Source organism: Schistocerca serialis, chromosome 5, assembly GCF_023864345.2.
Source record: "Schistocerca serialis cubense isolate TAMUIC-IGC-003099 chromosome 5, iqSchSeri2.2, whole genome shotgun sequence".
Lineage (NCBI taxonomy): Eukaryota > Metazoa > Arthropoda > Insecta > Orthoptera > Acrididae > Schistocerca > Schistocerca serialis.
The window spans coordinates 359,323,793-359,332,224 of record NC_064642.1 but is presented as its reverse complement, the minus strand read 5'-3'; the positions used below and the strand labels follow the sequence as shown (position 1 = coordinate 359,332,224).

The window sequence follows — 8,432 nt, the reverse complement described above, 5'->3', positions numbered from 1 at the left end:
TAAGATTCTTTGCAGTGATGTAGCATCTGTGGATGAAAGCGTCAAGCTGTGATTTGTTTGTCACAAGAATTTCCAACCTACATGTAAGTAAATGCACTAATGAAATGATCTAAACATGTAAATCACTTAATGTACATGCTAGAACATAGGTATATGTGTCTTTCTGTACAGGATCATATTTTGTCACGTAACGTCATTGTCACACAGAGCAAATTAAACTAACCAGGCTTCGTATTAATACCATGCACATGTAACTGGAATGCACCTGATGACGGCAGTATGCTGCCGGAATGTGTCGTGCTTGTTAGATATTAGTAAAAAAGTGATTGAAGCTGTAGAAATTATTTCATAAAACTGAAAAATATATGTAGGGGTACTCGGTGCAGAACGGGATAGCGGGGCACATTGGGAAATTGCTCTTTTCTAGACTACACAGTGCTGCAATCTGTTGTATGGGCATGTAACTATTTCTCCGAATGGAAGGGAAGTTAGGGCAGCCATTTTTATTTAGTTTGACGTGCGAGATCTAAGTGAATTGTTGTCCGTCACGTTACCGCTTGCGTTGTTCTAACGTTTGGTGAATTTCAACGCCAGGTAAGCTGTTAACTGTTATTTGTATACCCTAAGATGACACATTCCCTTAAAGCGCATGGCCATTTGTTATACTTTAGTTATCTAATGCATTTAAATACGTCAGTTGTTTCACTCCATAAAAGTTGTTAACGTCAAAAGGGCTCTTGGGGCGGTACGGGATGGGGCAGAATGGGATAGTGTCCCGTTCTGCCCCGTCATATTTTGATGCAAGTAGAAAGCAAACTGTATTCTTTTTTATTTCCCCCTTGCTGTTCCAGATGGTGCTAACGTACATGCAAAAGACTGATAGAGCAATGGGACGTGAAAGCGATGGAAATGGCAGTTTCCGCCTTTTCATCTTCCCAAATGGGATTTTTTAAAGCATCTAAGCAGTTCAACGTACCGAAATCAACATTGGAAATATATGCGCCTAAAGCTACGAATAATCCTGACTACATAATTGAAAAATCAGATGGGAAATTTAAAAAGGTGTTCACTGCAGAACATGAGCTGGTAACATATCTCAAGTCAATGGAAAGCAGACTTTTTGGTCTAACAATGAAAGATCTCAGATTATTAGCCCATCAACTAGCCGAAAGAAATGATTTACCACACAGATTTGACAAACAAACTTGTCTAGCTGAACAAGACAGGGTTAAAGGATTTATTACAACGCATCCTACACTGTCTATTCGCAAGCCAGAAAATACTTCTGGTGCTCGAGCAATGGGATTCAACAAAGTAGCAGTTTCACAGTTTAACTCTCCCAACCAGCTATGTTCACCGAACAACTCAGCTTTCCAGATATCGCTCGAGGCTGTCATTCCAATCCCAGTAATCTGTCATCGGCGGATTACAAGACGAAGAGGAAAAACCGTCGTATTAACAGATTCTCGTTATGAGAAGGAACTGCAGAATGCTGTCGCACGTAAAGTAGGCGTACAGAAAGGAGGAGGGTGCACAAATATGAACAATGTCAGGACAGAGACGTCTGGTGCAATGCAACTTAAGGCAAAAATATCAATCTGTACACCCAAAAAAACCAAAACGGAGGACATCAAAGGCCTTAAGAAAAATAAAAGGGGGAAGATTATGGAGAAGAGAGAATCAGAGAGAGAGGGTGCTGAGTGTCTCTACCGTGAGGACTTCTACTACTATAATGAGGGCTGGGTCGCATGCCAGAGGTGTTTCAAGTGGGCACACAATTCATGTGCTGGCATAGACAGTGAAGGTGAAGAGCAAATACTGATTTGTGACTATTGTCGAAAGGACTAGTAGTTTGTGGTTTGGTGGTTATTAAGCATTGTACATTTTTCAGAATGACATTAAAATATTTTCTTATTTTGAAGAATGACTTTTTAATTGTTTAAATTAGACATTCCTTAGTCTAAATTGCCTTTTATACAAGATTTTGTCATAGTTTAATACGGTATTCGTAATTCAAATTCAACGTTTATGCAATAATTTAACAAAAAATAACCTTATCCCATTCTGCCCCAAAGGTGGGGCGGAACGGGAAATATGCAATATTTCCTTTGAAAAATTGTAATAAATACAAAATGTATTGTTTTAAGTGATTTTAAAATAAGGTACATTAGGTTACACTACAAGGTGTTTTTTTTATAACGTTAAGAAGAGTTTCCTTATGTTCCCTGATTTTATACAAATTGTTAACATTAAGTATCCCATTCCGCCCCGAGTTCCCCTACCAGATAGAATCAGCTGAGATCCATGTGGAATATAAATAATATCAGCAACGACCATCATGAATCATTTATCATACTGAAATACAATTGGGTAATGAGACCTCATTAATGTCTAGACAGACAGAGAAAATCAGGATGTGAACAGACAAAAGAGGGAGGGTGAGGTGGACAAACAGACAGGCTGAGGAGGTAGGGGAGGAGAAGATGTGTCCAATATATGCATCAAACATGTACATGGGCAAATTTCATAATTGAAAAGTATATATACACTCCTGGAAATGGAAAAAAGAACACATTGACACCGGTGTGTCAGACCCACCATACTTGCTCCGGACACTGCGAGAGGGCTGTACAAGCAATGATCACACGCACGGCACAGCGGACACACCAGGAACCGCGGTGTTGGCCGTCGAATGGCGCTAGCTGCACAGCATTTGTGCACCGCCGCCGTCAGTGTCAGCTAGTTTGCCGTGGCATACGGAGCTCCATCGCAGTCTTTAACACTGGTAGCATGCCGCGACAGCGTGGACGTGAACCGTATGTGCAGTTGACGGACTTTGAGCGAGGGCGTATAGTGGGCATGCGGGAGGCCGGTGGACGTACCGCCGAATTGCTCAACACGTGGGGCGTGAGGTCTCCACAGTACATCGATGTTGTCGCCAGTGGTCGGCGGAAGGTGCACGTGCCCGTCGACCTGGGACCGGACCGCAGCGACGCACGGATGCACGCCAAGACCGTAGGATCCTACGCAGTGCCGTAGGGGACCGCACCGCCACTTCCCAGCAAATTAGGGACACTGTTGCTCCTGGGGTATCGGCGAGGACCATTCGTAACCGTCTCCATGAAGCTGGGCTACGGTCCCGCACACCGTTAGGCCGTCTTCCGCTCACGCCCCAACATCGTGCAGCCCGCCTCCAGTGGTGTCGCGACAGGCGTGAATGGAGGGACGAATGGAGACGCGTCGTCTTCAGCGATGAGAGTCGCTTCTGCCTTGGTGCCAATGATGGTCGTATGCGTGTTTGGCGCCGTGCAGGTGAGCGCCACAATCAGGACTGCATACGACCGAGGCACACAGGGCCAACACCCGGCATCATGGTGTGGGGAGCGATCTCCTACACTGGCCGTACACCACTGGTAATCGTCGAGGGGACACTGAATAGTGCACGGTACATCCAAACCGTCATCGAACCCATCGTTCTACCATTCCTAGACCGGAAAGGGAACTTGCTGTTCCAACAGGACAATGCACGTCCGCATGTATCCTGTGCCACCCAACGTGCTCTAGAAGGTGTAAGTCAACTACCCTGGCCAACAAGATCTCCGGATCTGTCCCCCATTGAGCATGTTTGGGACTGGATGAAGCGTCGTCTCACGCGGTCTGCACGTCCAGCACGAACGCTGGTCCAACTGAGGCGCCAGGTGGAAATGGCATGGCAAGCCGTTCCACAGGACTACATCCAGCATCTCTACGATCGTCTCCATGGGAGAATAGCAGCCGCATTGCTGCGAAAGGTGGATATACACTGTCCTAGTGCCGACATTGTGCATGCTCTGTTGCCTGTGTCTATGTGCCTGTGGTTCTGTCAGTGTGATCATGTGATGTATCTGACCCCAGGAATGTGTCAATAAAGTTTCCCCTTCCTGGGACAATGAATTCACGGTGTTCTTATTTCAATTTCGAGGAGTGTATGATGACATTTTACCAAATTAGCGGAGTCTACTAACTAGGTGTTCCGTATACTACCTACCCCGATAAATTGATAGTGATTTCCAACAAGAAAACCTTAATAATGAGTGCCTCTAAGCAGAGAAAGGTATTTTAGAAGCGAATCAGAAACTCTAATTTTTATAGGCCTTCCATTCACGCGAAGCATATGATTGGAGGACGGGCAATACACATGGCGCGCGAACACCAAAGAATGCTATGGATATGGCCAATGTGGTTGCGGTGCATGTCACTACACTCATAGTTATTGATTGTGTGTAATATTAACAGAGAACTTCTTTTCCTACATCATTGAAATGCACTGAGACCTGCTGTCAATGGAGAATTCTATGCACAACGGGATACCATTCTCAATAAGAGTTGCACAAACACTTAACAATATATCTCTACATTTCGTGAACAACAACAGAGTTTGCATAAACCCATAATTTCAGGCACAACGTGTAAAGACTAAAACAGCTAATATCTATAGTGAAAAACTGGTCTGAACCGAGTTGTTGAAATTTACATCACGCAGTCTACCACAAATTGCTGTTCCCGCCCAATTGTCGATAAAACAGAGAAAAAAAAGACCATAAACACACCGTACAGTGCGGCGCAACACAAAGTAGTCAGCTTCCCACGGATTTCTGCGGTGGTCTAGGCACTGATACGGATAGTGTCTTACAGAGCCACTGCGCTGAAATGAACCGGAAATTTCACGTTCACATCACAACAGTGAATCGCACACAAAATTCTGACTTCATTCAGGCAACAGTTTTTATGGTTTTACAAAAAATATTTTTATTCTTGTTTGTTGTAATGACTGCTGTTGGTAGCTGCCTCATTATTGCCTTTCTCCTCGACTGGGTGTGAATACGTTCCATCTCACTACATCAACAAAGAGTTAATTACAGTTAGATGGATACAAACATATATTCACACAAATAATTATAAACAAATATTGGTTGTAATCTCTGACCATTGGCTCCCTGAAAATTGATTGTCGATACATATAAACAATAACAAAATACAAATAAATCTTAAATATAAATGTATTACTACGGGACATATCTTTCTCAGACTTTGACTGTCTGTGTCATCACATTTTAGATAAAGCTATCCAACCATACTTTTTAGTCCATCCTGTAATATTAATTTTCTTACTCAAGAGTCGCTTCGTCTTAATTCCTACTGAAATCATACCTACTCAATTCATAGATACTGTCATTGCTATCGTATTTGTCCACTCATTAGAACCACGTCACATTTACTCTGAAAAGAAACCTGAGATAACCATTCATTTCGATCAGGAACAATTTTCAAAAACATTGTAGTATGTGCTACGCTTGTTTGTTTCCAATTTTCGTTCTAACTCCCCATTTCACGAGTGACGCTCATTGGCAGCACAGGTTAACGTCTCAGTATCCCAGTTCATACTCCATAGTTTGCTAACTCAACCTCTACGCAGATGAATTGTAGTTTAACGAGTCAAGTCGTCCAATAAACGCATGGACTGTAATCCTGCAGCTTTAATCTGAATCTGCTTCTATTAATGATTCATTAATTTTCAGATTCATATCCATCCGCGTGTTGTTAAAGTGCGTTACACACTCGCGTTTAACTACGAACTTACTCATCATCGCGCTGCATCTTTAGCAAAATTGTACTTTCCTCAAATCCTCAGAACAAATACTCAAACTCACCGAGTAAAAAAATAGAGCACAACGAATCCTACACCATTCTTCTGCTGCGTTATATGCAAAGCCATCATCCAAACTCATCGATAATTTCTGTTATTAAACGAGTACGAATTACGTCATGCTCCTTCTAAATTAGCTTGCCATGCAAAATCCAGAGCCGGAAGCATTTCGTAACTTCATCCACAGCAGTGCAAAAGCAATTAAGCCATTCTGCAAGACGGCACAAATACAACGCCCATTACATAAGGCTTCTAAACAAAGAAAAATATGATCAGATTACTTCATAGCAACGTTAATGTTACAATATGTGGTACTGCTACCCTTTTTTCATTGTTCTTTTTCAAACCATCCGCCATACACGCAATACAACAGATACACTAAAATCCTGGCTTCACTTTGCAAGAGCTTGTTACGTAAATGCAATTCGCTAGACCAGTGGTTCTCAGCTGGGGGGGTAATTACCCCCTGTGGGGTAAAACGAAATTTTATGAGGGGTAAAAACTAAACGATTCGAAACTGTTTCAGTCACGAAACTAAATTTTTTTCAAAAAAAAGCACTCCGCCTTCAGGCCACGAGTCGCCTACCGGGACCATCCGACCGCCGTGTCATCCTCAGTGGAGGATGCGGATAGGAGAGGCGTGGGGTCAGCACAGCGCTCCCCCCGGTCGTTATGACGGTATTCTTGACCGAAGCCGCTACTATTCGGTCGAGTAGCTCCTCAGTTGGTATCACGAGGCTGAGTGCACCCCAAAAAATGGCAACAGCGCATGGCGGCCTGGATGGTCACCCATCCAAGTGCCGACCACGCCCCACAGCGCTTAACTTCGGTGATCTCACGGGAACCGGTGTATCCACTGCGGCAAGGCCGTTGCCCTGAAAATGTGTTCCCCGTCCGGGACTAGAACCCGGGATCTCCTGCTTACATGGCAGACGCTCTATCCATGTGAGCCACCGAGGGCACACAAATTTTTTTTCAAAAGCTAATTATTATTATCACAATTTTGTAAGGCTCTAATACCGATTACGTAAGCTACCAATAATTACTTTTTATCAATTTGTAGCATTAATGCGGTGGAGATTATAGGTTCCTCACACTACACACAAATCCTGTGCTTTGTCCTGTACATCAATAATGATTAAAGTGAGACATGTACGTAACAAATGCTTAATATCTCACCAAAATATTTTGTTCAAGTTGTGAATAGTACCTGCAGTAGTCCAGAAATTGCTTTATTATTTGCTTCGAAACAGATAAATGAAGAAGGGCAACATAAGTGATTTACGAACAATAAATACGAGTATAGTGCACACATCTGAACTTATTTGATTTTAAATGCTGTTGCAGTGTGCTGGTCAAGCAAGTGTCACAATGGAGAGGAGCAATTTCGTGGAAGCATGTTTTCTAACAAGTGTGTACCCTCACTTCTTTTGTAAGGAGTTGTGGCTAGCACTTGCGATGCACCGCGACTTCCATCGTCATTCATACTGAAACACACGCACAAACTAAATATCATTCATCTTTCATCATTTTAAAAATAAAAGTGTTCCAATAAAAGTCATTCATTCTACAATTTAGTTAGGTGCTGAAACAGGTGATAATGTGGGGAAGGAGGGCACGAGATACAGGAGGGGGGGGGGGGGGGTGCGGAGTACTAGCTAATGTCTGATTGCAGTCAGGGGAACCACTGCACTAGACGCTCCTTTATTACTGCATGACCACATCTCATGGCCACTACTGACCTACGTCCTACACTCACTAGATACAATCTTGGAAATCAAAGCAGAAAAAGCTGACATCCACAACAGTGTTTTATCAAGTGCCCATGTCATTTACCACGTTTCACCTGGCCATGACTTAATAAAACATTACTTGTGGCTTCGTGGCCTGTATACCAAAATTGTAGACTTTCTTCCTCGCTTCCATCCGCTAACAGCTAAAATCACTCAAAAAAAATGTACGTGCTTTGTTTCTTCCCCACTTGCAAATTCTCCTCATTATTGCCTTTTAAATTCACAGAGTTCATTTTTGTAACTTGAAGCTCATAGCGAGCCTACCATTAATTGCCAACACATTTCTGTGCTCTTATACAACAATAGAAACGACACGGTATTAGTACTATTCTATAATATAAACAGAAGTTAACATTTCATTGACATCTTGAATCCAAACGACATGTAAAAGGGCACTACCATTGCAGTTAGTAACACACTGTAACACCTTCCAATAGCATGGAGTCTAGGTTGAAGTCTGCTTAGAGTGAGCAAACTACGAGGGCTGTTCGGAAAGTAAGGAACGATAGGACGCGAAATGGAAACCACAGTGGAAATCAAAACTGTTTTATTTTCAACGGTTAGCTACACCTTCCAGCTACTTCTCTACACAGTCTCCGCTCGGACTTAGACATCTGTCGTAGCGTTGTACCAACTTTTCAGTTCCCTCGTTATATAAAGCCGCCAGTGCTTTTCGACAATTTTGTGCTCTGGACTGCAGCTTGTTATCTGTGCCAAAATATTGTCTTTATAGCCAGCGGTTCACTTGAGCAGAGATGAACCTCAGGGGTAGCCAATTACATGCTGTATTGTGGGTGATCAAACACTTCCCATCTTCATTGCCCCTGCAGAGTGCGGCTGAGAACTGTCGTGTAGAACAAACTGCTGGACAGTTATGTTATGTGGATTGCATAGCTTGAGGCGAAATCTTTCCCCAGGTTCTCAATCTTGGCGGGAGACGCTAATTTCCAGCC

The 8,432-nt window shown here is 43.0% G+C and overlaps 1 pseudogene; it reads right to left on the bottom strand.

Annotated features, from left to right (window-relative positions):
• Positions 1–6,443: 6,443 nt before the first annotated feature.
• Positions 6,444–6,561, bottom strand: LOC126482646 (5S ribosomal RNA; annotated as a pseudogene).
• Between the last annotated feature and the right edge of the window lie 1,871 nt (positions 6,562–8,432).